Source organism: Podarcis bocagei, assembly GCF_964188305.1.
Source record: "Podarcis bocagei genome assembly, chromosome: W".
Classification (NCBI taxonomy): domain Eukaryota; kingdom Metazoa; phylum Chordata; class Lepidosauria; order Squamata; family Lacertidae; genus Podarcis; species Podarcis bocagei.
Genome location: NC_138131.1, coordinates 59,281,267 through 59,307,435, shown reverse-complemented (window position 1 = coordinate 59,307,435; position 26,169 = coordinate 59,281,267). Strand labels below are relative to the sequence as shown.

Genomic DNA, 26,169 nt, shown 5'->3' with positions numbered 1-26,169 from the left:
CTTAGCTATGCCCATGGGTCTTATGAAACAAAATGTGGTATTTTGGGCTTGTGGCTCTCCCCCCCCCCCCGGGCTGGTAACTTGCAAGGAAGGAGGACTTGTATTAGCAGCACACAAAGAGAGAGAGAGAGAGAGAGAGAGAGAGAGAGAGAGAGAGAGAGAGAGAGGGAGGGAGGGAGGGAGGGAGAGGGAGAGTATTCTGCCAGAACCATGGTAATATGGAAATAAACAAGTCTGGTTCCACACTTGCATCAGCATCGCCTGGGCAACCTGGGAGCGAATTGCGACATGAGGCATTGTTTATGTTCCAAAAAGGAGGGGGTAGAGGAGGAATTGGAAAGCTGAGTAACATCCCCACTCCTTATTGAAATCTACATCCAGATTTCCATTCCATCCAGAGAAGCAGCATCAGCGGTATGGGTGACTGACACAACCAATTGCTACTTTGATTGGTAACTGAAATCCTAAGACCTTTGTTTACTGTGTATTAGCATGATTAGGGTTAGGGAGCATAGCAATGCAAAGGCCAGTTGCCACCTCTCTTAGAAACTCCAGAGAATTAGAAAGACACAGAAGAAATTGTTTGTATTCTCCAAATGCTGCCCCACAGACCATGCCACTACAAGGAGATGACAAAAGGCATTGTTTTTGTGCCCTGTATTTAAGTTTTATTCCCCACCCCCTCCAAAGTGCTCAGGGTGAGGGATCAGGCCTGGTCTCATGCTCTGGAGGTGGTGCTCCCTTCATTCTGCTCCCATTCCTGGTTTAAATAAACAAAGGCACACAGACCTCTGGATTCACCCTCATTCCCTTAGCCCTTACAGTGCAGGGGCTGCAAAGGGGCTCTTCTCTGTCTGTTGTTGGACTAAAACTCCCATCATCCCATGGTGACTGGGGCTGATGGGAGTTGGAGTCCAACAAGCTCTTGGGATGTTGGCTACCCTGGCCTAGGTACATGCCGTTAAATCACATAAACAAGCAGCAATCTCCATTCTTTTAGCACTTATGGTCCTTATGTGGCCAAAACAGCACCATCTGTGCAAGACGGAGGGCTCAGCAAGCCTGGAGAAAACGGCAAGGTTTGAAGATAGGATAGGATAGGATAGGATAGGATAAGATCCCTCAGAGGAGAACACTCCCCCCTCCCCAAATAGCCCAATGTGAACTTAGCATACTTAGTGGAAATTGAATACTGTTTGGGGTGGGGTAGAACGGAGTAGCTGGAACCCTGAGCTGCAACACTCCATGGTGCAACATTTTATTGCAGGTTGGACTTGCATTCATTCATTTACTTTCATTCCCCAGAGCACTGGTGACACATACGACTCCCCACTGCAGTGGGCACACTCCAATGCCGACTTCCAGAGCCAAAGGTGCAGCTCAGCCTGTTAGTTGTCTTTCTGGTATCTCTAAGCATCCAGCCAGAGTGCCGGCCATCAAGAAGCAGTATGCGTCCATCAGTGCCAAGTATAAAGGTGAGCTGTGGGAATAGATGGGGCAAGAGAGAGAAGGAGATCAGGAATACAGAGGTACCCATATCTTTGCCAGTCTGGATGTGTTCAACAGCATTGTTGAAAGACCCTCTGGCATCTGGTTAGCCCCTGTGAGAACAGGATGCTGGACTCGGTGGCTGGCTGGCTTGATCCATCAGGGTTCCTTTTTTGTTCTTGTGGAAACCAAAGAAGGAAACTGATCTACATTTCTCAGTCACCATCAGAACTTTCTTCCAAGAGTACTGCTAGCATGCGAGACAGTGCATATTTCCTTGTTAATAAATAATAATAAATAATAAATTTTATTTATATCCCGCCCTCCCCAGCCGAAGCTGGGCTCAGGGCAGCTAACAACAATAAAATAATACAACATTCTAAAATCATTTCATTATAAAATTTATTCAAATCAAATTGATGGCAACCATTGGGCTAGAGTTCTGTGAAGATTGCCAAAGGAGGGAGTCAGGCTAATAATATTTTTTTTTCTTTTGTTTTCCTTTTCCTGTGGCTGGTATGTCACCACTGCTGTTGTCCTACCAGGGTAACGCTTGTTTAAAGGGGATGAAGGAAGGGGGTTGGGAAAGTACAGGCAGAGCATAGGTGGTTGAGTAAAATGGGAAATCTTCTCTGGCTTGAATTATAGTCCGAGCCACAGAAGAATTCAGGTGCCTTGTAATGCTCACTTCCTATTGCAATGCAAATATCCTGGCCCAAGGCTAGCGAGATTTTACCAGAGGGAGAAGAAAAGTATGTTGTGGGACTTCCATCAGCCCCAGCCAGTCTGGTTCAATGGTCAGAGATGATGGGAGTTGCAGTGCAGCAACACCTGGAGATCAAACACATCCATTCTTAAGGAAATTAGCCCTGAGTGCTCACTGGAAGGACAGATTGTGAAGCTGAGGCTCCAATACTTTGGCCACCTCATGAGAAGACTCCCTGGAAAAGACCCTGATGTTGGGAAAGATGGAGGGCACAAGGAGAAGGGGACGACGGAGGATGAGATGGTTGGACAGTGTTCTCGAAGCTACAAACATGAGTCTGATCAAACTGCGGGAGGCAGTGGAAGACAGGAGTGCCCAGCATGCTCTGGTCCATGGGGTCACGAAGAGTCGGACACGACTAAACTACTAAACAACAACAACAACACCTAGAGAGCTGTAGCTCCAAAACCCAATATATTATTCAATATATTATTCAACACAATATATTATTCCATTTTGCCCTTTTACCCAGTGTGGCAGCTCATAATCTGCAAATGCTAATGGTTCCGGGTTGTCTTCCCATTATTTTATTCCTCCCCCCCTTGTGGTTCTCTTGCAGGGCCAGGACCTGGGAAGTATGGTAGGTAGCCTCTCACTGGCATTAAGGACCATGACTTCACCAAGTATGCTGAGCCAGCCTACACAATGCGTGTGAAATCCAGTGAAAGATGTAAGATGCTGACAAGTTAGGTTCTGTGTTATTTGGGTTTTCCCAACAGCATTAACTGACCCACAGGGTGAAGCTGGCTAAACAACTGTTAAATTTGCTGGCAAAACATTTGAACAGAGATTGACAACCTGTGTTTTTGGGACTCTCTAATTATCGGGGCCACAGTTGATGGGACCTGGGTGATCCATGATCAAGAGCTGGGTGGCTTTCCAAAGTTTCCATTCCAACTGGATCAATGGCACTGCATGTAGGGGGCTAATGTAGTTGTTTCTTGACTACAACTCCCATCAGCCCCAGTCAGCATGGTCAAGAATGATAGGAGTTGTAGTCCAGCAAGGGCTGGAGGGTCTTATACTGCTGATTATTATGGTTGCACAAAAATCAGGGTTCTCAGTTGTACAGCTGTGGACCTTAGTGGGAAGAGGATGATCTACACTTAAGCCATGTTGAAGGATAACAGGAATGGAGGTGCAGGGGGGCGGAGCTTAACATATTCACTGCTATCTAGCTAGTGGGTGCCTTTAATTGATATCGGATAGGAAGTCAGTCATTGCAACCAAGCTAAATAGCTCAGAATCCACACCATGCCTCATGCAGACAATTCTTCTTTCCTTTGCAAGTGATCTCGATCACGGAGAGTCCTGGGCCCTGCTACTATGTGGACCCAAGCATTTCCCGTCTAGGGATATGGAGACCAGTTTCATTCCGCATGGTGCAAGACAGAAAGCGGGCATGTAAGTTGAAAGATGAGAGATACTATGATGGTCAAGATGGGGCTGGAGTGGCATCTGTGCAATTTTGTGATGAAAATGTTTCTTTCTCACCTTGTGCAAAGAAGGCTTGTTGGTCAATCCCTGAACATGAAAGAGAGGGAATGAAAAAGAATGAGTGTGAGTGAATGAGCAGGTGTGTTATGCATGAAAATGGATGTGTGGGAGCATTATGTGTGGAGCTGTGGTCTTAAACCACTGAGTCTCTTGGGCTTGCTGAGCAGAAGGTTGGTGGTTCGAATCCCTGAGACAGGGTGAGCTCCTGTTGCTCTGTTCCAGCTTCTGCCAATCTCGCAGCTTGAAAGCATACCTGTGCAAGTGGATAAATAGGTACTGCTCCAGGGGGAAGGTAAACGGCGTTTCCATGCACTCTGGCTTCTATCACAGTGTCCCGGTGCACCAGAATGCTGGCCACATGACCCAGAAAGCTGTCTGCTCCTTCAGCCTGAAGTGAGATGAGCGCCACACCGCATAGACGCCTTTGACTATGTATGTAAGGTCCTTTACCTTACATTTACCTTTTACCTGCATGCATGTGGATTTGTGTATGAATGACAGAGAGCAGGGGTAGACTTTGGTAATACGGTTTTCTAAGTGAGGACAAAATTTGGCACTTCCCCCAATATATTTTATTTCCACAGTAATTCCTTTTGGTACAGTTGCTTTTTAATGGGGTTTCTCAGTAGGTACCCACATGAATATAAGTATTAATTATTATTATTATTATTATTATTATTATTATTATTATTATTATTATTATTACTACTATTATTATTGCTACTACCAATATTATTATTACTATTATTATTATTTTATGCCCCCTTGGCTCAGCACCCTGAGCAGGGGAACAGCCTGCACTGCCCTAGATCTGGCACTACAGAGAGAAGCATATGAAAAAGAGACAGGTGGCCTCACCCTCTTTTTTTATCAGCCACACTCACTGTTTGTCCCAGCCCCACTGGTTTGCAGGCCCTGGAAGGTTGACTGCATGGGAGTGTTGTCCATAGGCTGTAAAAGTTTATTCACTCTTTGATAAAAAAAATATTTCTGAGTAGGGGGTGTCAAGAACCAGACAGGAAAACCAGCTATGTACAGAGACCTTACCTAAGTGGGCTGTTTGATGTGGGAGATTGTCTGGGGTGATATCAAAGTGTAGTTTAAAAGTGTCTGTGACGCCCATCCATCCCTCCATTCATTCCATGTGAGTGTGTGATCCCTATTGCTTTCCAGCTATTGGCCTTGACCGAGTGGGGCTGCTCTGGATAAAGGGGCATTCAAGGAACTGGGGGAAATATAGTTTTCCTGATTGGTGTTCCACCAAGTCAACTGGGTTGAAAAACACTTTTTACCATTAGGGTGTCTAAGTGTCCTACTTTACAGAGGGCAATCCTCTAGGCAAAGGGTTCTTCCATGTGCTATATATATCAATAGTAACACCTTGAACCTGGCCTGGTAGCAAATCAGCAGCCAGTGCAGATCTTTGAGCACAGGTGTTATATGCTGACAAGGTCTCACTCCTGCCAGCAATCATGTTGCAGCATTCTGGTCAATCACGCTGGAAGTCTCATCTTCCTGATGCCAAGGGACCATAAGATGTTGAGCATGTGGCTGATGAACGGACAGAAAGGAGAGCCACCAAAAACAGCATAAGGGAAAACAAGAGGGTCATGTTGCTTTAGAGTCATAATCTAGGAAGTAGTCTGGAGGGTACCTATGGAATTAACAGTAAATGACAGTGAATTGCAAGGGAAGATGTCATGGAAGAGATTAATAGCAGTGCACTCTTAACTCCACAGGTGATGAACTTAGTTGGAAAGGCTGCTAGAAGAGGAGATTGGAGGACAATGCCATGATTTTTAAAAGTGGGGGGGATTTTCAGTCAAAGCAAGGAGGATAGTGCCTCTTCCTCCAACATCCTCAAAATCACAACAGTTTACAAATGATTCAGCTTAAGAACAAATAGAATTCTCAAATTTAGAGAGAGAAAGAGAGAGAGAATATGCAAGGCTTGTCATCTACAAGGAGGAGCAGAGTATTGTAGCAAATACATGGGGAATGCTTTTCCCTTTCGTTTGAGAAACATCAATGGAAGCTTGGGATCTACTAATAGATCAATAAGTGGGTTTTTTTTACTCCTAACATTAGCAAGTAAAACAGCAACTTAAAAAACAAACAAACCCTGCATGGCAGATTGCTCCTTCTCTTTAAGCCTCAATGTTTCTCACCTGTCAGATTTTACATCCATCATTCCTGCCTCCTCCTGTGCTCCTGTAGGATATGATGTATCTGTTACAATATAGAAGCAATGCGGCCGCGAGCTGGTAGCTTGAAAGCAAAACATAATGGGAATGTTGGGACTGTTCCTCTTTTTTTATAATAATTTTTATTACTTTTTTTACAACAGAAAAAAGAAAGAACATAGAAAATAGAAAGAAAAAAGAACAGAAAATTCAAACCATTTCAACAACTTATTTCAAATTTCCAACGGACTTCCCCGCATCTCCCGCCCGGTGCATTCTTAACAATAAAAATTATCAGCAAGTTATACCCTTGTTTCTTGTGTTTCTTTGTACTTTCAATTGCAATTTTAAGTTTAAATCCCTTATTTTCCATTTACTCTAAAAATATAGCATATTGTCGTTTTTACCCATTTAAACTTTGATTCTTTCATGAATATTATCCAATTTCTTATATAATCCACTCTCATTGCTGGGGCTGACCTTCCAAATCATACGGCACCTCACAGTTCATATAACTTATAATACTTTTGCAAATAGTCCTTAAATTTTTTCCAGTCCTCTTCCATCGCTTCTTCTCCCAAATCTCGGATCCTGGCAGTCATCTCAGCTAGTTCCATGTAGTTCATCAATTGCGTCTGCCAGTCCTCCAGTGTGGGCAAATGTTGAGTCTTCCAATATTTGGCGATAAGGATCCTTGCTGCTGTAGTGGCATACATGAAAAAAGTTCTATCCTTCTTTAACACCTTCTGGCCGACAATGCCCAGGAGGAATGCCTCTGGTTTCTTAGGAAAGGTGTATTTAAACACCTTTTTTAACTCATTGTAAATCATTTCCCAGAAGGCCTTCACTCTTGGGCAAGTCCACCAGAGATGAAAGAACGTCCCTTCAGCCTCCTTACATTTCCAACATTTATTATCGGACAGATGGTAAATCTTAGCAAGCTTGACTGGGGTCATGTACCACCTGTATACCATTTTCATAATGTTTTCTTTCAAGGCATTACATGCCGTAAACTTCATACCGGTGGTCCATAACCTTTCCCAGTCCTCAGACATGATGTTGTAACCAATGTCCTGAGCCCATTTTATCATGGCTGATTTAACTGTCTCATCCTGAGTGTTCCATTTAAGTAGCAAGTTATACATTCTCGATAATAGCTTGGTCTTTGGTTCTAACAATTCTGTCTCAAGTTTCGATTTTTCCACCTGGAATCCTGTTTTTTTATCTAGCTTAAAAACCTCATTAATTTGGGCATAATGAAGCCAGTCTTGCACTTTACCCTTTAATTTTTCAAAGCTCTGCAACCTCCAGTTGTCTCCAATGTTTTCTATTATTTCCCAATATTTCGGCCAACCGGCCTCCATATTAGGTTTTTTCCGAGCCTTGGCCTCTATTGGTGATACCCACCTCGGAGTTTTGCTTTCTAACAAGTCTTTGTATTTTTTCCAGACCATAAATATTGCTTTTCTGACAATATGGTTTTTAAACATTCCATATGTTTTTGCCTTGTCATACCACAAATACGCATGCCAACCTAGCGAATTATTAAAGCCTTCCAGATCTAGGACATCAGTGTTTTCTAACAAAATCCAATCTTTCAACCAGCAGAAGGCCGCAGCTTCATAATATAACCTTAAGTCTGGCAGGGCAAACCCCCCCTCTCTCCTTTGCATCAGTTAATATTTTAAACTTTATTCGGGGCTTTTTGCCCTGCCAAACAAATTTAGAAATATCCCTCTGCCACTTTCCAAAACATTCCACTCTGTCCACAATCTGCAAGGCTTGAAACAAAAACAACATTTTTGGCAAAACGTTCATTTTTATAGCTGCAATTCGGCCTAACAAGGATAATTTCAATCTTGACCAAATTTCTAGATCTTTTTTAACTTCTGACCAACATTTCTCATAATTATCTTTGAATAAATTCAAGTTCTTGGAAGAGAGATTGACCCCCAGGTATTTCACTTTTTTAACAATATTTAGTTCTGTTTCCTTCTGAAACCCCTCTGTTTCAATGGTTGTCAAGTTGTTCCCTAACACCTTAGTTTTTTGTTTGTTCAACTTAAAGCCCGCCACCCGACCAAATTTCTGGATCAATTCCAAAACTCTTTTTGTACTAGATTCTGGCTCCTGTAATGTTAAAACCAAGTCATCTGCAAATGCTTTCAGTTTATATTGTTTCACTCCGACCCGTATTCCTTGTACCTGCCGATCCTTCCTTATCATATTCAGCAAGACCTCCAGGACTGAAATAAACAATAAAGGGGAAAGGGGGCACCCCTGACGTGTTCCTTTTTCAATCTGAAGTTCTTCTGTCACCACATTGTTCACTATCAACTTAGCTTTTTGTTCAGAATAGATTGCTTCTATTCCATTCTCAAACCCCCTTCCCACTCCCATCCCTTCCAAGTTTTTCTTCATAAATTTCCAAGAAATATTGTCAAAGGCCTTCTCCGCATCAATAAAAATTAACACTGCTTTAGTGTTAATATTTGTTTGTAAAAGTTCCAGAATATCGATAATATTCCTAGTGTTATCAAACAAATGTCTACCTGGGAGAAAACCTGCTTGGTCCTTATGAATTACTTCATTTAATACTTTTTAAAATCTGTTTGCCAGAATATCTGCAAATATTTTGTAATCCACGTTTAGGAGTGAGATGGGACGGTAGTTCTTAAGTTGAGTCTTTTCAGTTTCCACTTTGGGTATCAATGTGATGAATGCTTCTTTCCACGTTTCTGGTGCCCTCCCTCCCCCCATAATCTGGTTACAAACCTCCAGTAATGGTTGTATCAAGTAGTCCTTTAACATCCTGTAGTACTTGGAGGTAAGTCCATCAGGGCCTGGAGATTTGCCTAGCTGCATATTCTGGATGGCAACCTCAATTTCCTGTTGTGTTATTTTACAATTCAAGATTGATCTCTTCTCTTGAGATAGTTCTGGTAGGCCATTGTCTTTCAAGAATTGTTCTATCTCAGTCAGTTCCTCGGGCCCTTGGGTGTACAGTTTTTTAAAATATTTCTGGAAGCACTTTCTAATTTCTCCCGGTTTCTGAATACTTTTTCCTTCAACTTCTAAATTGGTGACATAATTTAGTTTTTGTCTCTTTTTCAACTGCCAAGCTAGCAGTTTCCCACATTTATTCGCAGATTCGAAAGATCTTTGTTTCATTTGTTTGATTTTCCATTCCACTTCTTGGTTAATCAATTTCGTATATTGTGACTGATGGAATTTAATTTCTCTTAGAGTCTCTTTTGATTTTGGATTCAATCTTAATTTTTTCTCTCCATCTCTTATCTTCTCTAATATCTTGTCCTTTTTCCCATTCCAGAATTTTTTCTTGATCGTGTTTTGTTGTATCAGAAACCCTCTCATAACAGCTTTACTTGCGTCCCAGATTATTCTTTTTTCCACCGAGGTGTTGAGGTTAATTTCAAAGTAGTCCTTTAAAGCTTTTTGGGCCTTCTTTACAATCTCTTGGTCTCTTAGCAGGTTGTCATTCATTTTCCATCTGAAGGAGTCGGCAGTGGTAAATCTCATTTCCATTTTCAGAGTGTTGTGGTCGGAGCAGGTCTTTGGGCAGATTTCTACTCTTGTGGTCTTAGGTGCCAGCCCTCTAGTTGTCCAAATTTGGTCAATTCTTGTCCATGACAGGTGAGCCTCAGAGAAGAAAGTTCCTTCTTTACCTAGGGGGTTTCTCGTCCTCCATAGGTCAATCAAATCCATATTGTCAGTTAGTTCGAAAAAAGTTTTTGGTAGTCTTCCATCTTTAGTCAGATTCTGGTTCTGTGACTTGTCCATATAGGTAGAGACCACCCCATTCATGTCTCCCATCATGATGATGTTAGAATAGTCCAGATAGTCCAGTAATGTCTCATGAAGCTTCTTGTAGAATTCTGATTTCCCCTCATTTGGTGCGTAGATTCCTAAGATCAAAACTTTTTCTCCTTGGATTTGTATTTCAATTGCCAGGATTCTTCCTTGTTCATCTTTAAACAGAAATTTTGGTGATAAATTCTCTTTTGCATAGATCACCACTCCTCTCTTTTTAACTCTGTCTGATGAGATAAATTCTTGGCCTAATCTTTTGTTTATTAACACTTTCCTGTGAAGCCTAGTCACATGAGTTTCTTGCAGACAGATTATATCCAAATGTTCCTTCTTCAAAATATGAAAAATCCTTTTGCGTTTTTCCGGGGAATTTGCACCATTAATGTTCCAACTATACAGCTGCAGAGACATCCTGTAACAATCTGTTGTTGCTCTTTATGGGGCGTCTTCTTTCTTGTCCAAATCCGAGGGTGCTGGCTCTTTTCCAGAGTCAGGTGGTGGCCAAGGAGCAGCTACTCCTTTCTGCAGGTCTTCTCCGTGGTCGTGTAGAAACTTCTGGCTGTCCTCTTTCGTCCTGATTTTAATCTTCTTTCCTGTGTAGTTGAATGATAGGCCTTGTGGAAACTCCCACCTGTAAGGTATTCCGTTGCTTCTCAGAAGTCCAGCTAGATCAGTATAGTTAGATCTGAGATCTAGTAGTTGTTTAGGAATATCCTTGTAGATTTGTGCTCTTCTGTCCTGGATCTCAAGTGCTTTATTAAAATGTAGGTCAAGTAGTTTGTCTCTCTCCTGCTTGGTCCTTAAGATGATCAAGCAATCTCTAGGCCTGTCTTTCTTGACAACTCTTCCCAATCTGAATGCAGTTGTTATTTTAAAGTCTGTATCTTCCTCTATACCCCAGAATTTAGAGAATTCTGCTGTCAAAAAGCCGGTCAAATCCTCTTTCTCAATCTCTGGGATAGAGCGTAATCTTAAATTATTTTCCCTGTTTCTCAGTTCCACCATAGACAGGTAGGCCTGCTGGTCGGTGATGTGTTTATGTAGCGGCCTTACCTCTCCTTTCAATTCATCCACTTTCTGAATTGCTTGACTTGCTTTTTCGTTTGCAGCCTCGGCCAATTTCCGGTCAGATGTTGCGTCTTTTAAATTCCCAATTTCTTGTGAATGCTTAGCCACTTGTTCAGATAGTTTAGTAATTGAGGATGTGGCTAAGTCGATTTTTGCTGTTTGGTCATCAACCTTCTTATTCAAAATTGCAAATTGTTGTAGCATTTGATCTAGAAGAGTGTCAGATCCCCCTGCTGCCATATCCTTGCTTGAAAGCAAAACATAATGGGAATGTTGGGACTGTTCCGTGGGAAACAGAGGGACAGTCAATTAACAGTGCAGAGAGCACCGGAATTAGCTGAGAGCGTAATATGAGCTGTACAGGAAGTACAGGTGGAGTTTGTCTCTCGGCTGTTGGAGTTTGAAGAGAGCAGTCGTGTTTTTCTGTAACGCTGCAAAGACAGAAATAAAGGCATGTAAATACGTTTCTGTCTATCTCTTTCCCCTGCCTGGGGGGGGGCAGGAAAGAGGGGGGGTGTTCTTCTCACGCTGAGAAGGATCGCCTATCACGACCTAGCCTGTATCCTGCTGGGGAATGCAGACAGGGAGGTCATCAGGAGATCAAGCCGGGTGCCTAGAGAGTTGCCAGTTTCTCCTAATAAAGGCTTGATTCCCAACATCTGGTAGCAGAGGATGGTTTTGATCCATGAAAGCAACAAGAGAGGTTGATGGAGCGTACTTCATCCTCTGCAAGGAGATAAGGAAGATATGGTAGCGTGCGGATGGAAGCACCGGAGGAGGTGTTTTTGCTGAGCAACGGAACCCCTAAGGTATGCTAATTTTATGGCTGTGAGAGTGAACGCGAATTGAGACATTCTTCGGTTCACTGAGTGTCTGCTTTTGGATGAAACCAGCACTGAAAGAGAGCCACATATTTCGCATACCTGAGTCTTGATAAGCCTGGAATGTCCAGTTGCTAAGCAACGAAACGTCAGTAAAGTGGAAAGTTACCGGCCAACAACGGAAGAGGGGCTGGGACTGTGAGAGGCTGGTAAACAGCGTTTGTTTTGTCTAATATCTCACTGCTCTTGAAAGGACTTTCAAAACAGCCTGTGTTTAACTGCCAAGTGAGGCAGTAAACAGCCAATAGACTCTTGGAATTTTACAGGCTCGAGAGTGAGAGCTGAGGCTTGGATTCAAAATGGATGCCAAGAAGGGAGGAGGCTTACCTTACCCACCTCCACTGACTAATGACAATTATTCCTCATGGTCTGTAAAGATGAAAGCCCTGCTTCAGAATCAGAGGATTTTTGGGGTGATTGAAAACCCCATCCCTGCTGCACCAACGCCAGGTTGGAATTCACAGAATGTGAGAGCCAGGACGGCCATAATTCTGTGTATCTCAGATGATCAACTCGTGCATATTCAGAATTTGCAATGCGCGCGTGAGATTTGGCAAACGCTGCTGTCAGGGGTTCAGGAGCAGAGGCACAGGAAAGGGAGGAAACAGAGAGCGAGGGGGAGGAATCCGGAGGTAATATGAGCGATGACAGCGGCCCGAGATCTCCGAGTCTTTCCAGTGAGTCGGAAGATTCACAGAAAGGGGCGCCAGTGGTCAGAGCAAGGGGGGCGCCTAGGGGGACACCCCAGGTAGAAGGGACCAGAGGGGACTCAGGGAGCAGAAGTTGGAAATCGGGACCAGCTTCCCCACCAGAGCGCAGTAGGGGGGAGGGGTCCCAGGTATCGGGATCTGGCGGCTCGCCGCAAGCGGGAGGGCAGGAGTTAGGATTGGCCACACCTCCATCGGGGAGCGAGGAAACGGTCAAGAGGAAGGTTGAAGGCTGCGCGCGCGCGCCAAGTTCAAATGCACAGGAAGGCGGCACAGTAAGCAGCCCGGATAGGGAGCCAGGTCCTAAAGCCCGCCGCAAGGAGGGAGAAGAGTCGGGGGGGTCAGCGTCAGAAGAGTCCAGGAAGGAAGAGACCACGGGGGGTAGAGGGACCCAGAGGAGAAAGGAAAGACGGAAGAGGTGGAGTAAGGCTAGAGTATTAAGTTGGTGTACAGGAGGCGGAGACTCAGACGGAGCTTCGCCGGTCTAGCTTCTAAGACGTAGAGCTGCGCGCTGCGGCTTGAAAATGGAAACTGTAGCTCAATAAAGAAGTTTGTACAATACTGCCGGCTAGCGTGGTCCTCTGTGAGCTGGGACCTGGAAGCGGCTCTGACAGCTGCGTAGAATACATCAAAGAGATGCTGGTTCTTCAGCGTTGCTGCATTTTGAAAAGCTGACCAATCTAAGGCTAGTGCCAGATGGAGATGTACAAGCGCATCTGACAGAGATGAAATTCTTACGCCAGCAGATGGCGGAATGCAATTTCCCTCTACAGGAAGAGATATTCTGCTTCATGATTATTAACAGCCTTAATGGGACTTATGCTGCTGCATCGTGAGTGTCGGAGAAGGCCTCTCCCTCCTCAGGCTCACTCCATCCGGCCTAGGGGGCGGGGCCCAGGCTCACCTTCGCCACAGCTTTAAGAGGCCTCATTGGGGTCTGGGACATCGCTGCTGCTGCATCGGAGTGTCGGAGAAGGCCTCTCCCTCCTCAGGCTCACTCCATCCGGCCTAGGGGGCGGGGCCCAGGCTCACCTTCGCCACAGCTTTAAGAGGCCTCATTGGGGTCTGGGACATCGCTGCTGCTGCATCGGAGTGTCGGAGAAGGCCTCTCCCTCCTCAGGCTCACTCCATCCGGCCTAGGGGGCGGGGCCCAGGCTCACCTTCGCCACAGCCTTAAGAGGCCTCATTGAGGCCTGGGACATCGCTGCTGCTGCATCGTGAGTGCTGGAGAAGGCCTCTCCCTCCTCAGGCTCACTCCATCCGGCCTAGGGGGCGGGGCCCAGGCTCACCTTCGCCACAGCTTTAAGAGGCCTCATTGGGGTCTGGGACATCGCTGCTGCTGCATCGGAGTGTCGGAGAAGGCCTCTCCCTCCTCAGGCTCACTCCATCCGGCCTAGGGGGCGGGGCCCAGGCTCACCCCCGTAATAGCTTTAAGGACACTGGTGCTGCTGCAGCAAATGTTGAAGATGTTTATATATATTTTAAGGTGTTTTTATTGTTTACTTTGTTGTACCACCGTGAATGGTGGTTTTTATCTATGTATTTTTGTTTGTTCCGTCTTGTTTTGTTTTTGGGGTTGGACATCAAGTGGGGTGGGGATTGGTTTTGTTTGGGCATAATTGTTTTGGTTGTTTTGTTTTCTAATTTGTAAATGGAGGTTAGTATGAGGCTTGGGATTGCTACCGTGGAGGGGCGAGGGAGGTATGGAGGTGGGGGCAGATGTTATAGGCGAAGGGGATTGAGATACGGATATGCTCGTACCCCTTCCAATCTGCGCCCCATCCCGAGGGACGAGGGTAGGGTGAGCAAGGATTACTCACCTCCTTCACTGGTGTTGTGCAATGCCAGGTCTATAGGCAACAAAAGCGCTACCCTGCGAGATTTCTTTACCTCGCAGGGGGTTGACCTGGCTTGTGTGATGGAGACCTGGGTGCGTGAAGGGGTAACTGTTACCTTACGAGAGATGCCGCCCCCGGGTTTCTCCGTCCTCCACCAGTCACGGACTGTGGGCCGGGGGGGAGGGGTGGCAGTATTAATCCGGGAAGATTGTTCTTTCAGGGCTCTACCATCGCCATTGATCCCCGGCATTGAATGTGTTGGCCTAGTGTGGGGCTCCGAGGAGAGCTTGGCTGTCTGGCTGGTGTACCAACCACCTAGCGTACCAGCAGCCACCCTGTCAGGCCTGTTGGAGGCGGTGGCCGGCTGGGCCTTGGAGTTCCCTAACCTATTGGTATTGGGAGACTTCAACTTCCACGCTGATGCCACTCCCTCCTCACAGGCTCTGGACCTGGTGTCTTCCATGGCGACACTAGGGCTCTCCCAGTTTGTTTCGGGCCCCACACATCAAGCAGGCCACACGCTGGATTTGATCTTTGGCGCCGGTATAGATGTGATCATGTCTCCTTCGATGAAGGTGCCATGGTCTGATCACTATGCTCTGAAAGCCAGGATTGATGTTCCACCCCCACCCTGCTTAGGTGGCGAGCCGATTTGGGCTCGCCCGCAGAGGCTGATGGACCCTGATAGATTCCGTCAAGCCTTGCGGGACCTTTCTCCCCCTGGCGACTCATTGACTGAGCTTGTTGAGGGCTGGAATACCCAGCTCCTGGCAGCCATCGATGAGATTGCACCTAAGCGCCCTCTACGACCCCGCAGAAACCGGGCTCCCTGGTTTACCGAGGAGCTTCGGAAAATGAAGCGGGACCTCAGACGGCTAGAGCGAGTATGGCGGGGTGCCCGTGACGGAGCCTCAAGAACATCTTATAGGGTTTTTATGAAAACCTATGAGATGGCAGTGAAGGCCGCTAAGAAGTCTTACTTCTCGGCTTGCATTGCATCCGCTAGCTCTCGCCCGGCGCAATTATTTAGTATAATTCGGTCTTTAACATCCCTTGAAGGACAGCCAAATTTAAATAACAATCTGACAAACAGCTGTGAGGCATTTGCGAGCTTTTTTGCGGAGAAGGTCCTGTTGCTCCGCCATGACCTCCCTGCCAATTTGGATACAATAAAGGAACTGGAGGCCCCTCGACTGTCCTCGGGTCCAGTATTGGACCACTTTGACCGGATATCTCCAGCCGATGTGGACAGATTCCTCCAAGCTGGAAAGCCCACCACCTGTCCTCTTGACCCGTGCCCGTCATGGCTGATTAGAGCGTGTCCAGACGAGGTGCGGGCCCCCCTGGGGGATATCATCAATTTGTCCCTTGGCACCGGGATATTCCCAGGGGAACTGAAGGAGGCGGTGGTGCGTCCGCTCTTAAAGAAAACATCATTAGATCCCTCAAATCTATCCAATTACCGCCCGGTCTCGAATCTTCCATTCCTGGGTAAGGTGATTGAGAGAGCGGTTGCTGAACAGCTTGGTAGGTTTCTGGATGAAACATCTGCTTTGGATCCATTCCAGTCCGGCTTCCGCGCTGGTCATGGGACCAAGACGGCTCTGGTCGCCCTAACAGATGATCTCCGCAGGCAGCTGGATCGAGGCGGGTCGGGGCTGCTGATTCTTCTAGATCTGTCAGCAGCCTTTGACATGGTCGATCACGAACTCCTGGACCACCGCCTTGCCGACGTGGGGATCCAGGGCACAGTCCTTCAATGGCTGCGCTCGTTTCTCTCTGGTCGGGGACAGAGGGTGGCGCTTGGGGGGGAATTGTCATCGCGCCACTCCTTGGTGTGTGGAGTGCCTCAGGGTGCGATTCTCTCCCCGATGCTTTTTAACATCTTTATGCGCCCCCTCGCCCAGCTTGTCCGGAGTTTTGGGCTGGGTTGCCATCAGTATGCTGATGACACCCAACTCTATCTGTTGATGGATGGCCATCCTGACTCGGCCCCAGACACACTGACCAGATGTCTGGAAGCTGTCGCTGGATGGTTACGTGGGAGCCGGTTGAAGTTAAATCCTTCGAAGACAGAGATCCTCTGGCTGGGGCGGGACGATATGGGATTGAGGGGGCAACTCCCATCTCTTGCGGGGGTGCAATTAGTGCCAGCACCGTCCGTTAAGAGTTTGGGTGTAATCTTCGATACCTCCCTCTCCATGGAGGCGCAGATTACAGCTATAACAAAGGCGGCATTTTTTCATCTCCGCCAAGCTAAGCAGTTGGCCCCTTATCTCTCTCGCCCTGACCTAGCCACTGTGATCCATGCGACGGTCACCTCCAGACTGGATTATTGTAACTCGCTCTACGTGGGGCTGCCCTTGAGACTGACCCAGAAACTCCAGCGGGTGCAGAATGCCGTGGCGAGACTCCTTATGGGGTCTTCGCTGCGAGATCACATTCACCCGGTACTATACCAGCTGCACTGGCTCCCGGTGGAGTACAGGAGAAAGATACAGTGTTTATAGAGTGCTGGTTTTAACCTTTAAAGCCCTATACGGCCTAGGACCCTCGTACCTACGGGACCGCCTCTCCTGGTATGCCCCACAGAGAAACCTACAGTCTGCCAATAATAACATCCTCAAGGTCCCAGGCCTCAGAGAGGTTAGGCTGGCCTCAACTAGAGCCAGGGCCTTCTCGGCTGTGGCCCCAATCTGGTGGAATGCTCTGTCACAAGAGACTAGGGCCCTGCGGGACCTGACATCTTTCCGCAGGGCCTGCAAGACAGAGTTGTTCCACCAGGCCTTTGGTCAGGGCGCAGCCTGACTCCCTCCTCTGGCAACCTGCACATAATTTTGCTTAATTGGTTGCCTTCAATTTGATTTAATTAATTTTTATAATGAAATATTTTTAGATTGTGTAACTATTTTACTGTTTGATTATTTGATTGTTGTTAGCCGCCCTGAGCCCGGCTTCGGCTGGGGAGGGCGGGATATAAATAAAAATTATTATTATTATTATTATTATTATTATTATTATTATTATTATTATTATTATTATTATTATAAAACGGTTGCAAGTCAGCTTGGTTCTCTACTTGCCGCAGAACTCACGACGGAGAGAATCTGCGCCGTGATTCTCAATGAGAAAGATCGCCTTGCTGCAATAGATGTCAAAGACAGGGGGAGAGAAGCTCGGAGTTCTGACACCCCCACTGCTATTGCTAGTGAAGAACAGGCTGTTGCTTTGAATGTTGTCCATTGTTTCAATTGTGGACAGACTAGGCATCTTCAGCGGAATTGTAAGAAGCCATGTCAACACAAAGGAACTAAGGGGAACTCTGCAAAGCCTGAAGCGTCAGGCAAAAGTCGTACCAAGTCCCAGGTGAAACCTGCAAAAGACTTCCGGTCAGCACCAGCGACAAATGGCGGATTCCCTCTGAGCTCCGGAGGGAATCGGCTCCACGGGGACAGGGTCTGACCGCTGCGGCGAAGCGGGACCCGAAGAAATCTCAGGCGGGGAAGCCTGAGAACTTGGAGACTCGGCGGGCTCCGTTTGCGCCCCCCTTTTTAAAGGCTCCGGAACGGAAAGGGGGTGTGTGGCGCGGAGAGCACTGATTTCTTTCTGGACAATTGGAAGCTAAAGCAACTACCCGTGAGTAGGAGTAAGCAAGTAATTGGAAGAAAAATTTAGTTAATTTGGCACCGAAACGGGAAAGGCACAAACAGGAAGGCTGCCTCTTCCGACTTGTAAATAGATTAAAGTAAAGAGACTGTAAAGCTGTAACCCTGAAAGACGACTTTTAAAGGTCAAATCCAGCACCAAAAAAGACGACTCCCCTCCGGTTTGCAGGAGTGGAGGGGGGAGAACCGAGCATTATTTTACCTGCAAGAAAAGAGGGTGTAAACATATTTCTGCTGTCTCGGAAATCTGGGAACGGACTGCCTATGACAGGGAAGGTCGACCAGTGGGAAGAATTGTCTGCATGTTAAGGGTAAAGAATATTGACACTTTGAGAAAGATACAGTGTTTATAGATCTGCCTTTGACTATAAAGTAACTTTTTAGAGACACTGAAACTTTTCTAAAAGCATTGAAACTCTGGCTTTTGAGGGATATTGGAACTTTTAAGAACTATACTTGTTTTTAACAGTTGCATAGTGAAGTTGGAAGGGTGTCCCCCTAGAGGAGACTACGTTGTAACAACTATTTTGTCATCAAGTTACCAAGCTCTGGAAAATTACTTTGCAAAACAAACTCACCAAGCGTGTGACTGACCTTGGGCTTGTTATGGCAGATGGGAAAGGGAAGATAGAGCTGGTGAGTGGCATACAGGATAAAACTACCAGATCCGGCAGACAATACAAGACTGATATTACTTTTCAGAGAAGGGCCTCAACATCCGGAGCGGCAGGCACAGTAGGAGCTGCTGCTTCGCAAGTAAAATCAAAAGCTATGTCATCTGAAGAGCTATTGGCTCAGGCACTTGGCAAAATTGATGCATCTTTGGAAAAATTAGCCAAACAGGTTGCAGAGACAAATAAACAAGTAGCTGGGGCCTCAGCAAAAATAGATTTGAACACTCCAAGTATTAATGAACTGGGGAACAAGGTGAACTTCAATACACAGTCCATTGAAAAACTATTAGAGGAATCGGCCTCGACTCGACAGATTGCAGAGGAAGCTAAGGATATTGCAACTGCTGTTCAAGAGAAGATACCACCGGTATATAAGAAATTAGAGGATCACGACCTGACACTCTCTATGATTGAATTACAAAGAAAGGAGAGAAACCTAAGAATTAGAGCAGTACCTGAAAGTGAGAAAGACAACTTGATAGACTTCCTTACAAAGGAATTCACAGACTTTTGGCAACAAGACCTGGGGAAAGATGAATTCAAGATAGTGAGTGCATTTAGACTCAGCAAAAGACAAGGAAAGAACAGAGCAAGAGATTGTTTGATCACCTTAAGAACAAAAGAAGAAAGAGATAAAATCTTGAATCTGCACTACCAAAGAACCTTGGAAATTGAAGACTCATTTGTTGAGTCCTTCAAGGATATACCTAAACACATTTTGGATATAAGGGCTTATTATAAAGATCTTGTCGGCCTACTTAGAAGAAATAAAATACTCTTCAGGTGGGAATTTCCCCAAGGTTTATCTTTTAAATACAAAGGAAGGAAAATAAGAATAAGGACAGTGAATGATAAAGACAAGTTTCTGAAAGATCACGAGGAGGACTTACAGAAGGAAGTGGAATCAGGAGAGGAGCTGACTGCATCAGGAAAAGGAATTCTAGACATAGCAAACTTGTCATTTGGATTCCCGGGCCCAGGGAAAGACAACAACAACTCGGTGCAGTTGGAGGGAAAGCTAAGTAACTTACCATGGCTCTGCAACTTTTAACCTGGAATTGTAATGGACTGAATTCCCCTCGGAAGAGGAAATCTGTTTTTCATGTATTAAGGAAAGAACAATTGGACTTGATTTGTTTAAAAGAAACACATGTAATGAGGCTACACAGGAAAATGCTTATTAATAAGAGATTGGGACAAGAATTTAATTCGTATGACAAAGTTAAAAAGAGAGGCTTGGTGATATATGCAAAGGAGAAATTGCTACCAAAATTTCATAGAATCATAGAATCATAGAGTTGAAAGAGACCACAAGGGCCATTGAGTCCAACCCCCTGCCAAGCAGGAAACACCATCAGAGCACTCCTGACATATGGTTGTCAAGCCTCTGCTTAAAGACCTCCAAAGAAGGAGACTCCACCACACTCCTTGGCAGCAAATTCCACTGTCGAACAGCTCTTACTGTCAGGAAGTTCTTCCTAATGTTTAGGTGGAATCTTCTTTCTTGTAGTTTGGATCCATTGCTCCGTGTCCGCTTCTCTGGAGCAGCAGAAAACAACCTTTCTCCCTCCTCTATGTGACATCCTTTTATATATTTGAACATGGCTATCATATCACCCCTTAACCTCCTCTTCTCCAGGCTAAACATGCCCAGCTCCCTTAGCCGTTCCTCATAAGGCATCGTTTCCAGGCCTTTGACCATTTTGGTTGCCCTCCTCTGGACACGTTCCAGTTTGTCAGTGTCCTTCTTGAACTGTGGTGCCCAGAACTGGACACAGTACTCCAGGTGAGGTCTGACCAGAGCAGAATACAGTGGCGCTATTACTTCCCTTGATCTAGATGCTATACTCCTATTGATGCAGCCCAGAATTGCATTGGCTTTTTTAGCTGTCGCGTCACACTGTTGGCTCATGTCAAGTTTGTGGTCAACCAAGACTCCTAGATCCTTTTCACATGTACTGCTCTCAAGCCAGGTGTCCCCCATCTTGTATTTGTGCCTCTCATTTTTTTTTGCCCAAGTGCAATACTTTACATTTCTCCCTGTTAAAGTTCATCTTGTTTGTTTTGGCCCAGTTCTCTAATCTGTCAAGGTCGTTTTGAAGTGTGATCCTGTCCTCTGGGGTGTTAGCCACCCCTCCCAGTTTGGTGTCATCTGCAAATTTGATCAGGATGCCCTTGAGTCCATCATCCAAGTCGTTGATAAAGATGTTGAATAAGACCGGGCCCAAGACAGAACCCTGTGGCACCCCACTAGTCACTCTTCTCCAGGATGAAGAGGAACCACTTATACCGAAAACAGAGACTGAAAAGACTCAACTTAAGAACTACCGTCCCATATCCTTATTAAATGTGGATTACAAAATTTTTGCTGATATTTTGGCTAAGAGGCTGAAAAAAGTACTGATTGAAGAGATTCATAAGGACCAAGCGGGTTTTCTGCCGGGAAGACATTTATCTGATAATCTGAGGAACGTAATTGACATTTTGGAAAAGTTAGAAGTGAATATAAACACTAAAGCAGTTTTGATATTCGTGGATGCAGAGAAAGCCTTTGATAATATATCTTGGAGTTTTATGAAAAAGAACTTGCAGGGTATGGGGGTAGGCCAAGGTTTTGAAAATGGTATAGGTGCAATATATTCTGAACAAAAGGCTAAATTAATTGTAAATAATGTGGTTACGGAACAATTTAAGATAGAAAAAGGAACACGACAGGGGTGCCCAATTTCCCCATTGCTTTTTATATCGGTCCTGGAGGTTCTGCTCAATATGATCGGAAGAGACCGGCAGGTTAAAGGTATACAGGTCGGAGCTAAACAATATAAATTGAGAGCATTTGCAGGTAACCTAGTTTTGACGTTACAGGAGCCAGAGTCTAGTACCAAAAGAGTATTAGAATTAATTCAAGAGTTTGGTCAGGTGGCAGGATTTAAATTGAACAAATTAAAAACTAAGGTTTTGGAGAAAAACTTAACATCATTGGAAAGAGAGAAGTTCCAGAATGAAACAGGTTTGACTGTGGTTAAGAAAGTGAAATACTTGGGGATTAATATGACAGCTAAAAATGGAAATTTGTTTAAAGATAACTATGAAAAATGCTGGACGGAAGTTAAAAAAGATTTAGAAATTTGGTCAAACTTGAAGCTTTCCTTGTTAGGTCGAATTGCTGTTATAAAGATGAATGTATTGCCAAGAATGTTATTTTTGTTTCAATCATTGCAAATTTTGGACAAAATGGACTGTTTCAAGAAGTGGCAGAGAGACATTTCTAGATTTGTCTGGCAGGGCAAGAAGCCCAGAATAAAATTTAAAATATTAACTGATGCAAAGGATAGAGGTGGATTTGCCCTGCCAGACTTTAAACTCTACTATGAATCAGCGGCATTTTGCTGGCTGAAAGAATGGCTGCTTCTTGAGAACACAGACATTTTGGATTTAGAAGGTTTTAATAACGTTTTTGGGTGGCATGCATACTTGTGGTATGACAAGGTTAAAGCACATAAAGCATTTAAAAATCATATTGTCAGAAGAGCATTGTTTAATGTCTGGATAAGATATAAAGATTTACTTGAAAATAAAACCCCAAGGTGGTTGTCACCGATGGAAGCAAAGGCCCAGAAAAAGCTCAATATGGAGGCCAAATGGCCGAAATATTGGGAAATTTCGGAACAAGAAGGAGATAAACTGAAATTACAGAGTTTCGAGAAATTAAAAAGTAAAGTGAGAGATTGGCTCCATTATTATCAGATAATGGAGGCCTACAATTTGGATAAAAAAGTTGGCTTCCAGGTGGAAAATACTAAACTGGAAACAGAACTGTTAGAACCCAAAACCAAGATTTTTGTCAAAAATGTATAACTTGCTGTTGAAATGGAATACTCAGGATGAAACGGTTAAATCTGTCATGATTAAATGGGCACAAGATGTTGGACATAATATTAATTTTGCTGACTGGGAACAGTTGTGGACCACCAGAATGAAATTTACGGCATGTAATGTCTTAAGAGAAAATATTATGAAAATGATTTACAGGTGGTACATGACCCCAGTCAAGCTCGCAAAAATCTATCTATCATTTGCCCGATAACAAATGTTGGAAATGTAAAGAAATGGAAGGTACATTCTTTCACCTTTGGTGGACGTGCCCAGAGATTAAGGCTTTCTGGGAGATGATATATAATGAACTGAAAAAGGTATTTAAGTATACCTTCCTGAAAAAAACAGAGGCCTTTCTCCTGGCCAATTGGTGCCAAAGAAGGACAGAACTTTTTTTATGTATGCAACGACAGCAGCAAGAATACTTATTGCAAAGTATTAGAAGACGCAAGATTTGCCCACTTTGGGAGAATGGCAGATGAAGCTGATTGACTGTATGGGACTGGCAGAAATGGCTGGCAGAATCCGTGACCAGGGAGAAGAGTCGGCAGAGGAAGATTGGGAAAAATTTAAGGACTATTTACAAAAATATTGCAAAATTAAGGAATGTTGAATGATGTTGGATTGAAATTAAGCGGTTTTCAGCTGTAATGGTAAAAGGAATTTGATAAAATGGTTTTCTTTTATTCAAAGTTATAATAATCTAAGAAAATAAAGTGTTTTTTTCTTCTTTTTCTTTTTAAGCTGTAATGCTTTGAGATAAGGATTTGCTGTATGAATAATCTGAATTGGATATACAAGAAGGGGAGGTATGAGGAGGTCGGGGAAAGATGTTATGAGAAAATAAGCTGTGAAATTTATGTGTTTTTGGGTTTTTTTGTTCTTTTTTCTTTTTGTTTGTAAAAATTGGAAACTCTAATAATTTTTTTTTAAAAAAGGAAAGAAACCTGCAAAAGCATTGCTGTCAACAAAAGCCGCATTTTCAACGGAGAACGCTTTTGTTCTTGACACGGGATGCACACAGCACATGACATCGCACAGAGATCTGTTTTCAACATTTAAGAAGCAAAGCTTCACTGTGAAACAGGCCAATGGCCAGGAGCTGAAAGCGACCGGGTTTGGAACTGTGCATCTTGAAAGTCTGAACTTGACTATAAACAATGTGTATTTGGTTCCTGATGTAAAGTTCAATCTGCTGAGTGTTTCGCAGATCACAAAGAAAGGACTGACTTTGTCCTATGATAGAGAAAGCTGCAAAATCTTCAAAGATGGAGAGCTGTATCTTTCTGCCAGAGAGAAAGATGGGCTGTATTTGTTGACTTTTAATCAAAATGATTGCATAAATTGTAATGCATCTGAATCTAACATGATTTCTTTCGCAGGTGTGTAGAAAAACGTCCAGAAGACGACGCAAGTAATCAAAGCTTTTCAGCGAGTGTATGCTGATGTGATTGGTCCTCTAGCACCATCTAGAGGCAATGCAAGATATTATCTTGTGTGTGTGGATTATTTCTCTCATTATGTGTGGGTATATATATTGCAGAAACCACAAGAAGCCTTAGAAAGGTTTAAAGAATTTTGTGACAAGGTTAAGAATGTTCATAATGCTAACATTGATTGTCTTTTCACAGATGAAAAGCCAGTTTTTCTTTTACAGGATTTTCAGGATTTCCTGGATAAGAAAGGGATAAGGCACAAGACTGCTGTTTCTGCAGAAGCATGGAACAGAAGTGTCTGTGTGCAAGTGAACAAAGAATTGTAAAATGGCATGAAGGCACAATTGCTGAGTTCACATTTGCCACATGAGTATTGGGCGGAGTCGATATTGTGTTATTGTTAGTCTTGATTGAGAAAGGTTTCAAAAGATTTGGGAAGTTCTCCTTTTGAGAAGCTGTTCCGTAGAAAACCTTTTGTTGCCCATTTTAAGGTTTTTGGGTCTCATGTGAAGACAGAAGCTCCAGGTGGAGTAAAGAATGCTAGAGGCATTTTTGTGGGTTATGAAAAGGGTCTCTACAGAGTAATTTTGTCTGAATCTGGTCAGGTGATTCTCAGAAAATTTCTAGAGAGTGCTCCTGAACAGGAGAGAGTAATTGTTCACACATTTCCCACTGAGGACAATTCAGATGTTGATGATGATTTTACTGATTACAGTGGTACTCAGAGTGACAGTGATAGCTCAAAGAGCTCAGTTGACACAGTCATTGAGAGGAAATCTCACACAATGGCTAGACCTTCACAAATGAAGGATGAACCACTGTTTACTATTGGAACTGGTTCTCCAAAGAGTCCTGAGACTGAACCAGTGAGCAAAGAGGATCAGCACCTCATACGTAGGTCTGAGAGAGTTACAAAGGGTGTACCACCCAAGAGGTATTCAAAAGAGTTTGCTAACTTAGCTGTTGCATGTGTTACTATTGTTGACAAGTCAAGACAGGTTGAAGCTGTGTCTAAGTCAGAGACAAAGACACAACAGGGAGTTGCTAAGTGTAACACTACATTCCCTAGCCAAGGTAATGCAGATGCACTCATTCCTTGGAAGTCAGACTACCAGAGAGGTACACTGGGGAAACCAGTGGCGGGTAGTTCCAAGGGTGGAACTGAAACAACAGGGGAGTGTTATATGTATAACAACTGTTTGTTTTCTTCTCTGGATCACGCTTTGCTCGCAGCGCACATTGATTCATATGGGGGAGTATGTTACGATATAGAAGCAATGCGGCCGCGAGCTGGTAGCTTGAAAGCAAAACATAATGGGAATGTTGGGACTGTTCCATGGGAAACAGAGGGACAGTCAATTCACAGTGCAGAGGGCGCCGGAATTAGCTGAGAGTGTAATATGAGCTGTACAGGAAGTACAGGTGGAGTTTGTCTCTCGGCTGTTGGAGTTTGAAGAGAGCAGTCGTGTTTTTCTGTAACGCTGCAAAGACAGAAATAAAGGCATGTAAATAAGTTTCTGTCTATCTCTTTCCCCTGCCGGGGGGGGGGGCAGGAAAGAGGGGTGTGTTCTTCTCACGCTGAGAAGGATCGCCTATCGCGACCTAGCAATGCAGACAGGGAGGTCATCAGGAGATCAAGCCAGGTGCCTGGAGAGTTGCCAGTTTCTCCTGATAAAGGCTTGATTCCCAACAGTATCCACAGGTTTATCCACATGCTCGACAGTGGGGAGCACCAAGTGAGGGGTGTCACCTCCTATCTGCTCTTGGCTTGCCGTTATATCTTGTACGCCTGCCCCAAATGAGTACTACGTGGAGAAGATACACCCACTTGAAGAGTCGAATGCACCAGCGTACACTATGGGCCTTCGAACGCACTACTGGGTGAGCAGCCCAAACCCAGCACCCAACCAATACACCCTTCCACAGACACTGGGTCCAAAGCTGCCTGTCAAACCTGCAGCTCCCTGCCTCTCAATGGCATCCAGTGCCTCTGTGTGGGGCTATGCTAAAGACCTGGTGAGAGGGCCTGGCCCGGCAATGAATACCATACCTGAACCAGATGTTTACCTGTGCCACCAGCCATCCTACAGCATCTCCCAAAGGTTTGCTTCCTCCAGCAAGAACTATACACCAGGACCCCCTGACTACAATGCGGAGCTGGTCACCACCGACAAACCCAGAGCCCCACAGTTCAGTCTTGGGATTCGTCACTCTGAGTATTCTCATGGCACACCTCCAGTTTGTTTACTCAAAGAGTGA

General features: G+C 44.7%; 1 pseudogene across 1 annotated transcript; it reads left to right on the top strand.

Moving 5' to 3' along the window:
• Positions 1–302: 302 nt before the first annotated feature.
• On the top strand, positions 303–26,169 carry LOC308578201 (protein CIMAP1C-like; annotated as a pseudogene). Its single transcript has 5 exons — positions 303–414; positions 1,306–1,475; positions 2,814–2,924; positions 3,545–3,648; positions 25,693–26,169. The product of its transcript is annotated as a protein CIMAP1C-like (transcript).